This window comes from Sapajus apella, unplaced genomic scaffold, assembly GCF_009761245.1.
Source record: "Sapajus apella isolate SASKATOON/1434 unplaced genomic scaffold, GSC_monkey_1.0 scaffold6, whole genome shotgun sequence".
NCBI classification, from domain to species: Eukaryota; Metazoa; Chordata; class Mammalia; order Primates; family Cebidae; genus Sapajus; species Sapajus apella.
The window spans coordinates 41,567,635-41,586,110 of record NW_022436946.1 but is presented as its reverse complement, the minus strand read 5'-3'; the positions used below and the strand labels follow the sequence as shown (position 1 = coordinate 41,586,110).

General features: G+C 49.3%; 1 long non-coding RNA gene across 1 annotated transcript; it reads left to right on the top strand.

Annotated features, from left to right (window-relative positions):
- Positions 1–14,256: 14,256 nt before the first annotated feature.
- On the top strand, positions 14,257–17,757 carry LOC116549055. The gene is made up of 3 exons (XR_004267690.1): positions 14,257–14,520; positions 15,692–15,732; positions 16,591–17,757. It is a non-coding gene; the product is annotated as an uncharacterized LOC116549055 (long non-coding RNA).
- The last annotated feature ends 719 nt before the right edge of the window (positions 17,758–18,476 follow it).

Sequence of the window (18,476 nt, the reverse complement as noted above, 5' to 3'; positions counted from 1 at the left end):
TTTATTTGAAAATAATCTTTAATATTTTCTTTTCTTTTTTTTTTTTTTTTTTTTTTTGAGACGGAGTTTCGCTCTTGTTACCCAGGCTGGAGTGCAATGGCAGGATCTCGGCTCACCTCAACCTCCGCCTCCTGGATTCAGGCAATTCTTCTGCCTCAACCTCCTGAGTAGCTGGAATTACAGGCACACGCCGCCATGCCGAGCTAATTTTTTGTAGTTTTTTAGTAGAGACGGGGTTTCACCATGTTGACCAGGATGGTCTCGATCTCTTGACCTCGTGATCCACCCGCCTCGGCCTCCCAAAGTGCTGGGATTACAGGCGTGAGCCACCGCGCCCGGCTCATCTTTAATATTTTCTCTGAGTTTTTCTTCCTGTTAAAATTTTGTTTTGTCAGGTCCCAATCTAATACGGTCGAGCTAGAGAAAGAATGTTTACAGCGGTCTCTCGGCTTTTTTTTTTTTTTTTTTTTTTAGATAGCATCTCACTCCGTCACCCCCAGCTTTGCTGCTTTTCATGAAGACAAAGTGGGAGCTCTGGAAAGAGGAAATAGGAGGTAAGAGCCTCTCACAGCCTAAACAGGGTTCCTGCTCATCCCAGCCAACTCCCCTCTCACGCCTCTGTACTACTCAGACCAACTGTGAAAACCACTGATTTGTCTGCCTAGCATCCAATTTCCCAATCTACAAAGTCAGTTTTGCCTCAAGCCATCCTCCTCCCTCAGCCTGAGGAGTAGCTGAGACCGCAGGCGCTCACAACCATGCCCAGCTAATTTTTAAGTTTTTTTGTAGAGAGGTCTCCTCATGTTGTCCAGGCTGTTCTCAAACTCTTGGGCTCAAGAGATCGTCTCCCCTTGGCCTCCCAAAGTACTGGAGTTGCAGGCATGAGCCTCCATGCCAGGCTGATCCCCCAGCATTTTTACTCAGGCTGAAGCTATACAACATATAGTGAAGGTTTTATAATTATTAGTACTTCATGTGTAAAAAGATTTGATGGAGAGGACCATGCTATAAAATGTGAGTTGTCGCCCTCATTATTAAGCATTAATTAAGCACCCACTGGGTACCTGTTAAGAACTAGATTTGAGAGGCTGAGGCAGGTGGATCACTTGAGTTCAGGGGTTTGAGACCAGCCTGACCAAGATAGTGAAACCCTGTTTCTACTGAAAATACAAAATTAGCCGGGTGTGATGGTGCATGCCTGTAATCCCAGCTACTTGAGAGGTTGAGGCAGAAGAATCACTTGAACCCAGGAGGCAGAGGTTGTAGTGAGCTGAGATTGTGCCATTGTACTCCAGCCTGGGCAACAAGAACAAAACTCCATCTCAAAAAAAGAGAGAGAACTAGAATGATTAACATGAGAAAATCCAGGCCTTGGACTCTGAGTTATCCAAATAAGCTACCTGAGGGCTCAAATGAACCAAATAATTACAAATCTCTGCTTCCTTGACTGTTCTTTGGTTATAGCCATCTCTGTGTTCCAAAGTCCCACAGCCAGCACTCACATTCCAGAGACATCTGCTAACAGTACAGTAAACTGCATATAAACTATAAGCTAATGAATAAAAATCGCATTGTCTGTGAGAGTAAAATTGGAAGCACTCCATTCCTTTGTAATTATCATTTGCTTGACCTTTAAAGAATTTTTTTGACCTAGCTGAGCATATTGTGCTGATGTGTTAAGGGTTGGGAGTGGGAAGATAATGTTCAAACTGAAATTCAGTTTAGTCAACAGCTAAAGCTCAAGATTATTATAGAATGTTTTACCGCTTCAAATTAGAATATGTACACTAATGCTATATAGATATGTAAATTCCCATTCATATATTACACTTTGTAAAAGTTTCACTTAATTTAGTTCTTTCACTAATCAACTCTGTGGCTCTAGACTAGTCATTTAATTTCTCTGAGCCTCAGCTTACTTACCAAATAAGAGAGGCAAATGATTTTAAGGCAATCTCAAGATATAATGTTCTATTGGTCCTATACTTTTTAAATTGGGTAATAATTTAAAACATTTTAAATGACTATTGTTGCTTACACACAGTTTTGATGAAGTTCTCAATACTACATCACGTATTGCTTTTTTCCTTGGTTTTTATATGTGCGAGACTATATTTTTCAGGCTTAGTGTTAACTTTTGCTGAGGACATACAAGGTAGCAGAAAAACAGAAAAGCGGGGAAGTAGATGAGTCATACATAACAAAGGCCCCAGCATACACATAGCAGACGTGGGCGCAGGGATTTATACAAGGAATATGGTAAGGTCAGGGAGGGGAGGCAGCCCACTAGAGGACTGGAACTTGAGAAATCCAGGGGCTTGCTGGGATAATAATGGCTCCCCAGGGGCAGAGACCTGACTTTTAGTTCAAAAACAAAGTGGAGCATGCCAGGAAGTCTGACATGGACTCCCTTCCCAAGGCCAACCCCCTTCAATTTCTCCTGTTTTGAGCAAATGGACTGCAGTAGAAACAGCAGGAACTAAAAGAGGTTGTTTTGTTTTAAAAATTATGCTAAGAGGCCGGGCATGGTGGCTCACACCTGTAATCCCAGCACTTTGGGAGGCTGAGGTGGGCGGATCACCTGAGGTTGGGAGTTCGAGACCAGCCTGACCAACATGGAGAACTCCCTTCTCTAAAAATACAAAAAAAATTAGCTGGGCATGGTGGTGGGCGCCTGTAATCTCAGCTACTCGGGAGGCTGAGGCAGGAGAATTGCTTGAACCCAGGGAGGCGGAGGTTGCAGTGAGCCAAGATGGCGCCATTGCACTCCAGCCTGGGCAACAAGAGTGAAACTCCATCTCAAAATAATAAATAAATAAAAATAAAAATTATGCTAAGTTAAGAGGCATCAATATCCCCAGAGGCAATATCAACAACTCTACAGGCAGCATTAGGGACTTGTCATTGATGGGAGAAAGGCCAGCATGTGCTCTAATGGTGGCGTCAGGAGCCTTGCACAGCCAGGCTGTGCACAGAGACTAGAAGTGCTCAGCATGGGGACTTGGGCAGGCAGTCATGGGATATGTCACCAGAGTGCATCAGAGGAAAAGGGTCAGCGCCCAGGATTGCCACAGGATGAGTTCTAGGAACAAAGTGAAACACTCCCAGGACTCTCAGAAGCATAGAGCCTGGGGGTCTCATAAAGTAATGCTAACTCTGACTGTTACTGTGATGTACTTCTTACTATCTATTTGGAAAGCATGAGTTATGTTTTTCTGACCCTAGGCTTAGCTTTCTGCTCATTTCCACATTTTGTAGTTTGGCCTTACTTCTTTTCTTCAGATAATCCTTCCCCTACTCAGAGGAGCTAATATTGGTTCTTGTATGGACATTACATTCCTATTGCACTGGCCCCCTTGCCGGCCCCCCAGCTGCGATTCTGTTTCCCTGTTGTGTATGAGTGTTGAGGCTGTGGGGATGGTGTCTTTTATTCTGATACGAATATCCTGCAGGGGTCATAGTCAGGCCCCAATCTTGTAAATACATCTCTCACTTGAAGAGGGAGGTCATTTGGGGAGTCAGTCATTTGAGTACATTGTGGGAGATCAGACAGGAAACTAGAACTCTAGTCAGAATCTAAAGAGGCAGGAGGGAGACTCAGCCTCTCTTTCTCTCTCTCAATGTGGATGCCAAGAGCTTAAAATAGCACTAGTACTAAGTGCATACTTAGGTGATGGAGGTTAAAATGGCATCCACCACATAGAAGAAGGAAAATCTTCAAAAGATTTCTTTCCCTGGGTTCCCTGAATAATGCTATGGGTCTTTAATCATGGAATACAAGCTGTGTCTGAAAATCTGGATTATCAAATCAAGAAAAAAAATTTTTTTAAAGAAAAATACCAGAAACTGGATTATTTACGAGCTGTTTGTTTCACTTTTATTATGCCTTTGCTATTTAGTCTCCAGCAAAGTCTTTGTTTTTGTTTTTTGTGGTTTTTTTTTAGATGGAGACTCACTCTGTTGCCCAGGCTCAAGTGCAGTGGCGTGATTTCAGCTCACTACAACCTCTGCCTTCTGGGTTCAAGTGATTCTCCTGCCTCAGCCTCCCAAGTAGCTGGGATTACAGGCACCCACCACCACAAGGCTAATTTTTGTATTTTTAGTAGAGATAGGGTTTCACCATGTTGGCCAGGCTAATCTCAAACTCCTGGCCTCAAGTGATCCACCTACTCAGCCTCCCAAAGTGCTAGGATTACAGGTATGAGCCATGGTGCCTGGCCATTTGTTTAATATTCTAACTAGAACTCTGCTGAGCAGCAGTACACAAAAGGACTGATTTCTTACTCTTGGCCCCTGGAAGTGAAGAATCTAAACTTTATTTATTTATTAACATTAATTTTTTTTTCTAGGCAGATCTCAAACTTCTTGGCTCAAGCAGTCCTCTCACCTTGGCCTCCCAAAGTGCTGGGACTACAGGCATGAGCCACTGCATCTGGCCTGAACTTTATTTAAATTAAATAAGAATGACATCATTTTTCCTATCAGCTCTTTATATCTTGAAAAAAAAAAGTAAGTTAAGGCTAATTTTCCAGAACTATTTAAATTTTAACATTATTGCTAACTATGATATAGATTTCATCCACTTTAAGGGGGAGTTTCAAACATTCAAATATCATCTGTCGGAGATACTGAACAGAGGTAGCTAGAAATCCCACTACAGTGAAAATCTCCTGATGTCAGGGCAGCTTTCTGACTCGTGAGAACCTGGCTTCTGTTTTGTTTCCTGCAAATCTGCCCTGGCCTCTCACGCTCACCCCAACTTCATTCTCATATTGTTAGTTTCCTCTAATATCCTTCAACCAACATGGAATCATCAGACAAGTCAAAACCCAACTTTAGGCCAGGTGCAGTGACTCATTCCTGTAATCCCAACACTTTGGGAGGCCAAGGTGGGAGATCATTTGAGCCCAGGAATTCAAGACCAGCCTGAGCAACGTAGGGAGACCCCCATCTCTACTACAACTAAAAAATTTAAAAGCTAGCCTGGTGTAGTGGCATATGCCTGTAGTCCCAGCTATTTGAGAAGCTGAGGTGGGAGGATTGTTTGAGCTGGGAGGTCAAGGCTGCAGTGAGCTGAGATTGTGCCACTGTACTCCAGCATGGGTGACAGAGGGAGACCCTGTCTCAAAACAAAACAAAACAAAACAAAACAAAAGAACTGTATCTACCTTAGTATCTCAGTTTGTTTGTGCTTCTATAAGAAAATACCTGAGATGGGGTAATTTATAAACAATAGAAATTTATTTTCACATGGTTCTAGAGGCTGGGAAGCCTAAGATCAAGGCACTGGCAGGTTTGGAGGCTGGTGAAGGCATATTCCTCATAGATGATGCCAACTAGGTATCCTTACATGGTGGAAGGAACAGAAGGGCAAAAAGGGGAGAAATTCTGTGTTCTCACATGGTGGAAGAGCAGAAGAGAGCAAACCCATTTCATCAAGCCCCTTTACGTGTCCTCATGACATAGTAGCCACCTAAAGGCTCCCACCTCTTAATGCTATCACATTGGTAATTAAGTTTCAACATACGAATTTTGAGGAACACAGTGAGACCACAGTACTTAGCATCCAAAGAAATCATTCACTCCTAGAGGTTGGAGCCAATCTTTGTCTGATTGCCATCCGTTTGGTCATTCAAAGGGGTTTATGGACACCCTTACTTCTTTCTATTTGTCCTACAGAATGTATGACTAGAAATTTATGAACGTGTAGGAGATGGTATGTGTTAGGGAGCAAAGACGGATAACATTGGTGTAGAGGGATATACATTTCACTTAAGTCCAACCCCCTTTTCCCTTGCTGGCTCTACTAGAGAGGTTTAAAAGCCAAATACTGCTTTCCCAGCCTCCCCAGCAGCTCGGGATGCCACATGAGCTGGTTCTAACCCAAGAGAATTATGTTAGGGGGACTTCTGATAAAGCACATGTTTTCCTATTAAAAGGGACAGAGATGGCTGGCATAGTCCCTTCCTGCCTTGAAAGCAGAGATGGTGTTTTGAGAGGCAGTGGCCATCTTGAGAGCAAGTGGAAAAAGCTAAGAAGTAACGTGTACCCTGTTGTCACCAAGCTGCTAAAGCCAGCAACTACTAATTTCTGGCCTTCTTATATGAGCAAAATAAAATGACACCTTTAAATGACATTGATGTATGGAATTCTCTTTAAAATACCACAGCCAAACCAGAAGGGAGGTATGAAACAAGAAGGCAAAATATGGCCGTACACGGTGGCTATGCCTATAATCCCAGCACTTTGGGAGGCTGAGCGGGTGGATCACTTGAGATCAGGAGTTCGAGACCAGCCTGATCAACACGGTAAAACCTCATCTCTACAAAAATTAGCTGGGCATGGTGACACACACCTGAAATCCCAGCTACCTGGGAGGATGGAGTAGGAAGATCACTTGAGCTGCTTGAGGCAGAGGTTGCAGTGAGCCGAGCAGAGACTGTGCCACTGCACTCCAGCCTGAGTGACAGAGTAAGACTCTGTTTCAAAAGAAAAAAAAATGCTTTGATAATTGTACACTCTTCTCTCTGCTTTGTACTGTTCAGACTCAGTCCAAATGGAAAAAAGAAATCACCTTTTAAATTAGCCAGAGGCACCATGGGACGTTCAAGCTGTTTCCAGAACAGTGGTTAAAATACTAGGATGAACTGATGTGTCACGATGCTCTGATGAACAGGAAAGACTGAAAAGGACGCCACCTAATGAGGGTTCAGGAAAGCCTTAAAGATGAGACAGAGTGGGCTGGGGAGAGTGCCCTGGGCCAAAGTTGGGTCGCCATAGCTCTGCCTCCGGCTCTGATTCATTTGCCAGGGTTCCCTTTGTTGACTTGGTATTTCTCATCTCAAGCCTAAGTCATGTACTCTGTGTGTCTTGCCCTCCCTCCAGCCCCATTCATGTTTGGCACTTACATGAGAATCACAAGCACAGCATACAGTTTTCCTCCCTTTAATACTCAGACACAACCTCCAAGAGCATTCCTGAATCACACCCATCAGCAAGAGCTGTTCTCAGTTGCCAAGGAGTGGCTGTGGTTCACACCAGAGATTCCAGAAAAACCAGCCCAAAACCTCCCTGCTTCTAGCCTGGGTCTTAAACTCAAACTCTGAATCTTAGGAAATGTTCAACAAGCTTGGGCACAGTGGCCCATGCCTGTAATCCCAGCACTTTGGGAGGGTGAGGTGGGTGGATCACTTGAGGCCAGGAGTTCAGACCAGCCTGGCCAATATGGTGAAACCCCATCTCTACTTAGAAATACTAAAAGTAGCCGGGTGTGGTGGTATACATGTATACTCCCAGCTACTCTGGAGTCTGAGGCCTCAGAAGTGCTTGAACCTGGGAGGCAGAGGAGGCAGTGAGCCAAGATTGTGCCACTGCACCCCAGCCTGGGCAACAGAGTAAGACTCTGTCTCAAAAGAAAGAGAAAAAGAGAGAAAGGAAAGAGAAAAAAGAAAGAGAGAAAGAAAGAGAGAGAGAAAATGGTCAGCAATTCAACAAACATTTGTTGAGAACTGATGCAGGGAGGGCAAGGGCAAAGTCCTAGATTTAGTGCTGTGGGCAATATTAGCTGCAGGTACTTACAAACTAGTAGAAAAAATAAAAGATGTATACAATTAACTGCCTTATGTGGTAGTTATGATAGAAGAAGAAAATTAAAGGAAAAGTTAGTTATTACATGAGAAGAGTTTAAAGGTGGAAGAAATGACAAGGAAGTCATTTTTGGAAGAGTGGCATTTGAGCTTTACCTTAAAGGATGGATAAGCCTCCAATAAGTGAATGGATTAGGGTGGTTTCCAAGAAAAGAAAGTGCTTGTGGCTTGACATGGATGCAGGAGAAATAGGATGTTTGAAAGAAGTCCCTGCAGAATATCAGTACACATAGGAGAGTGTGGGAGAGAAGGTAGAAAGATGAGGGAGCAAACACAGAGGCACATATTGACTGTGGATTCAAGAGAGGCTTTAAAAGGAGCTCAATGACACTAATGCCACCTTTGCACTTCCTTGATTTACCCAAAGTGCTCACTCCAGGTAATCAGTGATATGCTCACCAGTGAGATCTTATCTTTGATGTCACCTTTTCTTTTTAACTGCTTGGCTCTGGACATCAGCAGAGGCTGCAGGACAGTGGTTCTTCCTTCACTGTTTTGTTTTGTTTGTTCTGTTTTGTTTTTTGAGATGGAGTCTCACTCTGTCGCCCAGGCTGGCTGGAATGCAGTGGTGCGTCTTGGCTCACTGCAGCTTCCACTTCCTGGGTTCAGGTGTTTCTCCTGCCTCAGCCACCTAAGTAGCTGGGACTACAGCACGTACCAACATGCCCAGCTAATTTAGCTAATTTTTTACTTTTATTTTTATTTTTAGCAAAGATGTGGTTTCACCATGTTGTCCAGGCTGGTCTCAAACTCCTGACCTCAGGTGATTCACCTGCCTCGGCTTCCCAAAGTGCTAGGATTACAGGCATGAGCCTCTACACCCAGCCTTTCCTTCACTGTTTTGCTCTAGTGCCTGGAATTCCTCTATCCCTTGGGCTTCAACCTGTACCCCAGATGTTCCCTATTAAAATTGAATAACAAATAAATACTAGAGAGGAACGGGGCTAGTATTCTGGCCATTATAGATTGGAGTTTTGCCTTAGTTGCCATCACCTGTAGAAGACTGAGAGGTCAAGATGCTGGGAGGCAGAGGTTTGTTTGGAAAAAACAGAAGGAAGATTCTGAATGCTATCTAGGGCAGGCAGACAGTAGCTGCAATGTCCAACAGAAACCTCTATCTGCCCTTACACTGGAGAGAAATAGAAAATTAGGTGTCCTTGCCTGACCCCTGACACTGGCCAGGCCACAAGGATTAAGGAAACAAGCTTACTCAAGGCCTAAAATGTCAGTCTCTCTGAGGCTCGTTCCTCCCGGCTCTCTCCACCTGAATTCCATCTGCTATGTAGCCTCTCCTGTTCTCTATCTCTCCCAATTTTCCTTTTCTTTATTTATCCTTTCCTTCCCCTCTACTCCCTCTTCCCTATGCTCTGTTTCTGGTACAGACGTTTGAGCAGAGATTCCAAAACTTATATTCTTAAACTTTCGTTTTCTTCCACCAGGGGTCGACTTTGTTTCTTTTTTCCGAGACTGATTCGGCTCCCATACTGCGAGAGATCTTAGTCCGGAAACAGCCTTTTTTGGAGGTGTGGGAGATGCCGTGGTCAGGCCAAGGGCGAGATGCGCCTCGGGGTCGGAGTTTCCCGAGTGGCGACTGGGGACGTCACGGGGGAGACTGGAACCCCCGTGCCACAAATAAATAATCATTCTCCACCACATGTGAGGCATCTCAATAGGATGAAGTTTCCTGGGTTGGGGATACCAGGAAGTGCTGGGGGACTGGCGAGGTCGTGGCATCCAGGCTGCAATGCAAACGCCTAAGCGGTAGGCAAGGAGGCGGTGATCCAGGATCCTGCCCAAAGAGGGTCCCGCAGTTACCTCCCACTTCGAGGCGGGCTCGGGAAGCCGAGGGACTTCGCCAGCTTGGGTCAGAGCCCAGGAAGTGGCGTGGTGGTGGTGGAAGGGCCTGACGGTCTAGGTCAGGTTTGTGCGCTGGGGCCAAGACTCAAAGGCCAAGGTCTCTGCCTCCAACTCTCTCACCAGCCAGCCAGTGTACCAGGCGCAAGCAACCACAGCCCACTCCCCTGTGAGCCCAGGACGGGACATTCATCTCCAAAAGCCTTTTCTTCCTCTTCTTCTGTTTCTTCCCATTTGTATCCCTCTGGATGCAAACCAAGAGAGGCGCCCAAATATAAAAGTCAAGTCGAATTGAAAGCGTATGGCTTGTGGGCTCCCAACGTCCTCCTCCTCTTTTAAAATTGTGTTTCAAAACAACATGGTGACTTTTGGACAAGATTTTTCTATTTCGCCCACGCCACAATAGAGATGCAATGAATGCTGCTGGTGAAATGTTTGGCTGTGTCAAATTCAGTCCCGCAGGCTGGCTTGGGCCAGCACTGGGGCTCCGCTTTGTGTTATGTTCACGGAGAAGATATTAATTAAAAGAAATACATGATTAAAAAGTAATGAGTTGAATAAAAATTATCTCAGCTCATTTTCTGATTATGTTAATTGTTAAAAACCCTTCAATCACGCCGTTGCAGTCAATGGGCTTTAATGTGAAATTAGTGGGCTCTTGATAACTTACAGTCCAGAATAATCCTGGCGGTTTATTCATCATTCCTAATAACAAGGATGCTGCTAAGAACAGAAATTTTACATGATTTTGATATATTCAGCCCTTCCCCCCACGTGTCATTAAAAAAAAAAAAAAAAAAAAAAAGGCTTAGCCTGCCTGCGATTTGCAACTTCTCTTTCCACGGATCGACCGCGGCCTTGGCAAGGACTTGAGTTTGCGTTCCAGCCGCTTCCGCTTCCAGCACGCACGCAGCCCCTCGCCATTGCGGCGGCGGGTTGCTGCTTGCTGATACCCGCTCAGCAGCCAGGAGCCTTGGGGAACCCTAGCGCGTAGCTTCCCCGCCTGGCGCGGCCAGGACGCCTAGTTGCCCACTCGGCTGTGCTGAGGGATGAGGGGAGAAGGAACGGAATTCGCAGCTAAGAGGGCTAGAGGGGCGGCGCGGCTGCTTGGGGACTGGTAGCCAAGCGGTGGGCGAGTAGGGCTCTGCGTAAAAGGGTTTAGACAGTGGTGATACGCCCGCGGGGTTGCAGGACAGAGGCAGGCCGGGTTGTGGCGCGTGTGTGTTTGTGTGTGCTCACCTCCGGTTTGCGCGCTTTCCGGGCTTTGGATGCCACGGATTTTGAGGACCCACCCAAAGCCCTGAAGGGGCGGAGGGTCAAGCGTGCCAGGGAAAGAGGCCCCTAAGCCTCTGAGCCTGGGCTGCCCTCCCGACAAAGTGCCTAAGGCAGAGTAGGCTCTTAATAAGTCTGTGTTGGATCTAAACGAAAGCTACTGAAATTCGTACATTATTCTAATGAGAGATGACAGCCGGGTGTTCTCAGCAGCCCCTGGCCTTCATCTGAAAGTTCCCACTCTACCCGAGACGAAACTCAGAGCCGAGGTGGGGCGAAGGGCGGTGAGGCACTTGATCGAGGGTGAAGAGGGATGTTTCACATCCTCTTCCGACATATCTCACGACAAAACGCCTTTCACTCTCTATGAGCAAAGGAAAAAAGAGCCCGCACCCTCTGTTTTGACTTCTTGGAAAACACAGTGTCTCTCAAATTGGGCCTCCGAGAAAGGTGTGATTCGGGAGGGTTGCGGGGTCCCGGGACCTTGGGTGGGTGTGGGTGACTGAATGGCCCAAGCCAGAGGATAGGCAGGACGTCGAAGAAACCAAAACTGTCCGCTGGAGGCGCCTGGACGCCTTGGTCAACGAGGGCTGCTTTTGCGCACGCCAAGGGACTCAAGCCCCATTTTTCTCCCAAGAGAACTGAGGGAAATTGCATTTCCCGAGGTCTATCTGAAAATACACATACATACATACATACACAAAAGTCTATAGATACTTGTATGCAGAAGGGGAGGGTGGAAGGGATGGGGGGGAGGGGAGAGAGTTATTCCCAGAACTTGAGGCTCTGTGTCTCAAAGTGCCTTTTTCAAGGCTTCCACCTTTAAGACTACCTGGATGGGATGGGGGTCTGGTGTTTTTAAATTTGTCTTTCTGTTTCTCTGGCCTCTTTACAAGAGCAAATTTATTTTAAAGACTTTTAAATATATGTATTTTCCACCTTGTCAAGCCCCAACAGTAAGGGGTCTTCCCTTGGGATTGGGGGGCAATGGTTTCAGGGGCTGGCTGGGACCAGTCCCAAGGCTAATTCTCCTTGTTCGCCTATTTGCATCCGCTGTTAGGCTGAGGATCATTTTAATAAATAACAATGAACAGGAATGGCATCTAGGGGGCTTGTCGGCAACATTTAAAAGCCAATAGAGTTTATAATTCTACTCTATCATTTCTTATTGATTAGAGTAATCAAGATAAAAAGCTAGCCGGGCTCGGAGAACTTCAGCAGCATATCATTAAAGATAAGAGTCAGTTAATTCTGGATCTGGGGTAATGTGGCTGAAATGAAGAGTTCATTTGCATGAGATGCTGAGCCCAGTAACAAGGGGACAAAAATCACTAATTAGGATTGCAGAGTGTCGGCCTCTCGGCAAGCACCCTTTCCAGACTGCGGACCAAGCGGAGATTCGCGTTTACGTAAATCTGGGGAGGACTAAAAGCTTTCACTGGCTTTGTAGAAGGCGATAATCACCCCCGCCCTCTACCACGTCCTCCCGACCCCGATCAGCACAACTGGGGCGAGGACTGGGGTTACTCCGATAGGATCCCCTTCTTCCCTGTCCATCCTACCCCCACGCCCGCGGCCACGCGAAGGCGTCCCACCCACCCCCTTAGGGGGCACGTGGGCGAGCGTCTGGTGCTCGGGTGAATGGAACCCGCCCCCCAGTCCTTACTGCGGGCTCTGGTCTAGTGCGTGAGGATCCTTGGGGAGGTCCCAACTCCGGTGCACCGCCCGTGGGGTGAAGGGCGTGAGTACAGTCGGGGCCTAAGAGAAACTCGGGACATCTGCACAGACGGGAATCCCCAAGGAGGCCCAGGTCCCAAGGCCAAAGTCCTCGACTCCCACCCGGCTGGCTCCCTCTAGTCCTCCCCCCCGCCTGACCTGCCAATCCGGACGGAGCCAGTCCGCGGGCGCCCAAGGGCGCAAGCTGGTATAGAGAGCGAACGCGGGGGTGCGCCTGGGTGCGCAAGAGTTTGTACGTGTGTGTGTATGCGTGTGCAGGTGAGTCCAGCTCTCGTGTCAATGTGAGTCTATTTCATAACCTTGCTGCTGCGTGAATGTTTTTTCTTGGTACAGACGCAAATATGTGAACGTTGGTCTAAATGGTATGTAGTGTGTAGTAATAGTACACATGTGATGCGGTGCGTGATGTGCCTGTGGTGCGAAGAGGGGAGGTGACAGGCCAGAGAGGTTCCCCCAAAGGGAGCGGCACGGAGGGCTTCCCTTCCGGGGTGAGGGTGCCTGGGGGTGAGGCGGGAAATGGGCACTGCCTCCGAGCCCCCACCGCCGCTCCATGCCTCGAGGGGCTGAGGCGCGAGCCCGGAGCCGGGCCGCCGGCTGCAGCGGCGTCTCCGGGGCCCGGCGAGGTCGGACGAAGCGAAGAAGGAACCACCTCCCTGCGGGCGACCAAGAGAAGCGGCCTTACCTCCCGACCAGCCAGGGGAGGCTCCCTCGACCCACCCCGGGAAAATGAAAGTAGCCCCAGAAGCACAAGTCGGCCTGCGGAGCGCGAGAGCACTGAAAGGCCGCTGACCGCCTGGACCGCGCGTGCATCCGGCGGCCCCGGCCCCTTCTCAGCCAGAGGAGTTTGGACTTCAGGCCATCCGCGGCCCTCCCAGAGCCGGTGCGAGGAGAGGCTCGGGCTGCAGCCCCCGAGTCCCTGGGCGCAGGAGCAGTTCCCGCCCTCGAAGTTCCTCTCCGGAGAGAGGAAGGGAGGGAGAGAGGGAGGGAGAGAGGGAAGGAGGGAGGGGCGCGCTGCTGCTGGGGCGACCCCTCCCGGAGATGCGGCGGCCGCGCCCGGAGTCCACCCTGCGGCCGGCTCTGCCCGGCCTTCTTAGAACTAACTTTGTCCCTCACTTGGCTGCAGCAGAAAGCAATCCAGGCCGGGGTCAATAATCGCACAAGTGTCGGCGTGGAAAGTAGCCGCGCGTGCACACTCACAGGTTTCACTGCGCGGACTCCCGCGGCCTCGCAGCCGCTGCGTCCGCCTTACCCGCAACCCACGGAGCCCGTGCGCGCGTGCCCCACACACCTGCGCCCGCGCGAGGACCCAGCCGCCGAGGCCGCGCGCCTCCAGGACTGCGGGGGCGGTGGGCAGGGGGCGCAGGGGGCGGCTGGCGCGGCGGCTGAACCCCAGCGGGCGAGGAGGCCCAGCCGCCCGCGGGACCCAGAGCGGGAGGGCGAGGGGCGCGTTTCTTTCGCATCCACACCCCGCCCCCACCCCTCTCTCCAGGGATTTCTTTTTTTTTTTTTTTTTTTGTATCCAGGCACAGCTGGGGGCTCCCTCACCACCCACCCCTGGCCTCCCCATACAGAATAAAGTCAGTCTGTATTTAATGGTTATGGCGGATGTGAGGGGGATTTGGCAGAGGCAGAAGAGAGGCCTTTCGCTCTCAAATATCGCCCCTTACGTCGTGTGAGTCTACCAACCCACCACGACCTCATATTCTTGTGCGGGTGTCTGACTCGAATGACAAGCGAGCTGATTTTTTCAGTACATAGCTGGGAAATGTAGTGAGTGATAATAGAGATTTCTCTTTCATTTTTTACGCTTGACTTGGTTATTGTTGCTTTTCTTTTCCCGTGATTCCTTCTGAGGATTAGCTCTGACTTCCCCACTATTGGCGGTCAAAGTGGCCCCGACTCAGGATGACAATTGACGGGGATCAAGGGATTGCCCATTCTGTGCCTGTAAGAACCGATTCGTGCCAGAGAAACTCATCAAGTGGAGGCGGAGAATAAAGACCGTTCGGGGGTAAATGTATTCATTGAGAAGGGTTCTCCCAAATTGCTTCTAAGTTTTTTTAATGAAAAGTAACGATTGCGGCAATCAGCGGCTTTTTGGCGGATTACAAATCTGGAGGGAGCTGCGGCGCTGCATTGAAAAGTGCCCCCGCCTTCGCACGGGGCAGCCGGTTCACAGGAGCAGCGCGAGGGGCGGGGGTCCGATCGTGGGACAAAGGCCGGGAGGGGGCGAGCGGAGGAGGGCGGCTAGGGGCGCCGGGGCACGCACGGGGCTGGAGACGCGGAGGTGCCCACCCCGGCGCAGGCGTGGCGGGGCGCCCCCCACCGAGGAAGGCGAAGGGCAGGGTGCGGGAAGGGGGCCCAGGGAGGTCGACCCCAGCACCAACAGCGCAGGGGGGATTCAGGGCGTATGGAGCGCGGAAGGTGTGAGAGAGGGGTCAAGCCCATCACCGTGGAAGTCCAGGGAATGGGAGGTGCGACCCTGTCCCCCACCTCTACCCCGGGTACGCTGGTGTCTTCTTTTTAAAATGCCTCATTTTGCAACTGGAACCGAAGCGTGGGCTGGGGTAGGGTCTTCGCAGTGTTACAGGCAGGAGGAGGGAAAACTGAGTCCTTCCTGGGATGTGGCGGGACCCTCACACGCAAGACCCCACTGAGGTCGACTGGCGCAGGGGCGGATCCCTTCTCCCAAATGCTTCCGAATGGCGCGTCCCGGTCCCCTCGGCCACACGGACCCTCCACGCACGCCCTGGCCCTGGCGGCCTCCGGGGACAAGGTCTCCAAGCCTGCCCGGCGCCCTGGCCTAGGCCGCAACGCCCCTCGGCCGGGGGAGTCGCCTCGGAAGATGAGCAAGGGACACACTAGAGGGCAGGGACAAATCACTGTTCCCACAGAGGCCGAAATCAGCAGCAGCAGCAGCCTCAGGCAGCCGCATTCAGCCTGACTTTTTATACATTTGTTTTTTAAATAGTGCATCTTAGCAGGGGGGTGGGAGGTATGTTTCTTCCCCCTGACTTCTTTAAGGCTCTCTGAAGTAAATGGGAGGGGGTGGGAGCAGAGAGACAAGGGTGGAGAAGAGGAGAAGAAAAAGACTCTCCCTCTCCATCCCCCCTCCTCAAGTTTAAGAATAAATCCAGCAGGCGAGTCCGAAGCCCTGAAGGTTTAACTTTTTTTCTTTGCAGCTTGTCAATGCGACCATTGCTTTGATGGGAGGCTCCTCAAGGTGACACATTTCTGAACTTCACCCTCTTTTCAAACTAACTCCCTACCTCCTTGTTAGTGGCCAGCTCTGAACTTCTGCAGAGTGTTTTTGTGTGAGTCAAGGCTCATTCACGGGCGCCTTTGTGGGCCTCTCCTCCTTTCAGGCCTCAGCGTGTTACACCAATTAAAGGGCGACGTGCTGTAAATGTAATGGGCCGCGCAGCGATTGTTTCTGACAAGCAACAAAACACATAGATCCACCCCTTAGATTAGGCCGTTGAAGGGGAGGTTGAGGCCGGTCAGTTTACTGAATAGTTTGTGAACTGTAATTCCGAGGGCTCATGTGAAGAAAAAAAAAAAAGTCTCTTCCCACCTCCCTCGCCTTGCTCCTCCTTTCCAAAAGCTCCAAAAAAGAAAAAAAAAAGACAAAGACAAAAAGCAAGTGACATCCATGGGGCAGAATGGGGTCACTAGAGAAAAAAAAACCTATGTGAGGGGCTTGGTCTGTTACTTGGACAGTCCCGAGAGCCCCTTCAGCTCTTTGCCCTCCCCCTTTAGTCTTTGAAAACGTCCAGCGTCCAGCCTGGCCCTCAGTTTTACTAGCCACAGCAACCTTCTCCTCTGATGGCAGTCCTGACACCCACCCCCGCCCTCCCACATGAGGACTTGAGATCAGGGTGGGAGTGAGAGAAAGTTGTCTTGGAGAATTCCGCTGGGGTTTGACCTGGTCCTGATGGGACACCGATAAGTCACGGGCTGTGGGTACTCCCACCCATCCTTTCCGTGGAAGGACCCTCACCCTCTGGCTCCCTCTCCAGCCCCCAGTTCTTTCTGCAGCCTCGGGTGCAGTGGAGGCCTGGGATTTCCTCCTCTTTTCCAGCACCTGCTGTCCATCCTGGGTTCCTGCAACTCGGTCATCACCTGAGCTTCAAGGAGCACAATTCATCTGGAAAGGAGAGGGTTAGAGATTATCTGCTCCATCATCCTCACAAATTCTGGGACCCAGAGGAGTGACTGGACCAAGATCACCAAGCCAGGCACTGAGCTACAACTGGAATTCAGCTCTCTCACCCGCCAGGCCAGGCCACCCCATCCCACAGATCACCACCTTCCCGCACCTCACTGTCTGACCTCCTGAACCTGCCCAAAGGACCCCCACCCCGATCTCAAGGATGGCGGCCTTTCAGACCCCATTGTCTTCATCTTCAGGTGATCCCAGCTCCTGAGGCTTTGCGCAGGTGTTCCTCCCCCAGCTCCCCCAGCTTCCGTTCTGCCAGCCTCTGCCCATCTCCAGCCTTCTCAGCCCAGCTCAGTTGAGCAAATAGTTATTGACTGTCAGTTATGTACAGCAGGTGTTTTGCCTTTTCTATGAAACTTCCCCAGCTACTCTTCCTCAGAATGCCCCTCACCACTGAGACTCCTCTACCTCCCTTGCCCATCACTTTCTGTTTGGAAACCTATGCATTATTCAAGCCCCTGCTCATATAACGTTTCTGTAAAGCTGTGCCAGGGTGGAAAAACCCCAAGGGAGGAAAGTGACCCTGATGGAGGAAGTGACTGAAGTCCAGTGTGGCTGGAGCAGAATGAGGCGGAGCAGAGGGGCAAAGGTCAGGTCTCAAACAGCCTTGTGGGCCACACAGGGATTTGGGATTTCAACCTGAAAGCAATGGGAAGCATTGAACCTTGTCTAGACTGAACTTCTGGAGAATAGAAACTACATGCTTTTCATCTTTGTGTCCCTCTACTCCTGCCAATGTCTGGCACACGGTGCTCAAGAACCTTTGGTGAACCAATGAACTGATAACTCAATAAGCACATACCACCCAGCCCTTCCTTAGCTCTTCATGGTGGCTAACCAGGTTGTAAGGAACCAAGATGACAGAAACCAAGTCAGTGTCTTGGAATTCTCAACAGTGCCTGCTCGATACTGGATTCATGCTAGCAATACAGTACCGTCGTCCTTTGGTATCCATGAGGGATTGAGTCCAGGACACCGCCTCATATCAAAATTTGAGGATGGATCGGGTGCAGTGGCTCATGACTATAATTCCAGCACTTTGGGAGGCCGACATGGGCGGATCACTTGAGGTCAGGAGTTCAAGACCAGCCTGGCTGACATGGTGAAACCCCATCTCTGCTAAAAATACAAAAATTAGCCAGGTGTGGTGGTGCACACCTATAGTCCCAGCTGCTTGGGAGGCTGAAGCAGGAGAATCGCTTGAACCCAGGAGACAGAGACTGCAGTGAACCATGATTGTTCCACTGTACTCCAGCCTGGGAGACAGAGTGAGACTTCATCTGAAAAAAAAAAAATGAGGGTGCTCAAGTCCCTGATATAAAACAGTGTAGTATTTGCATATAAACTATGTACATCTTCCTATATACTTAAAATCATCTCTAGATCTAATACCTAATACAATGCCTGCACATCAGTTCCAAGGAATTCAGCGCCACAGTTTCAAGCGTGTTTGCTTTTTTAAAACTTTGTGGAAATTTTTTTCCAAATATTGTTGATCTGCAATCTGCAGAATGTACAGATGCAAAACCTACAAATACAGAGGACTGACTGTCCTCTCCTGTCCACTGACTAACGGTGTGCAAGGGGAAGAATTCAAAATCAGGAGGCCAGATTCTGAGGACACTTCTTGTCCTTGCCAGTAACTAATGGCCTCACCTTGGGAACACATTGCTTAACTACCCTGAAGCCTTGGTTTCTTCATTAATAAAATGGGAACAATACCGCTTAATTCATGGATTGTGAGAACT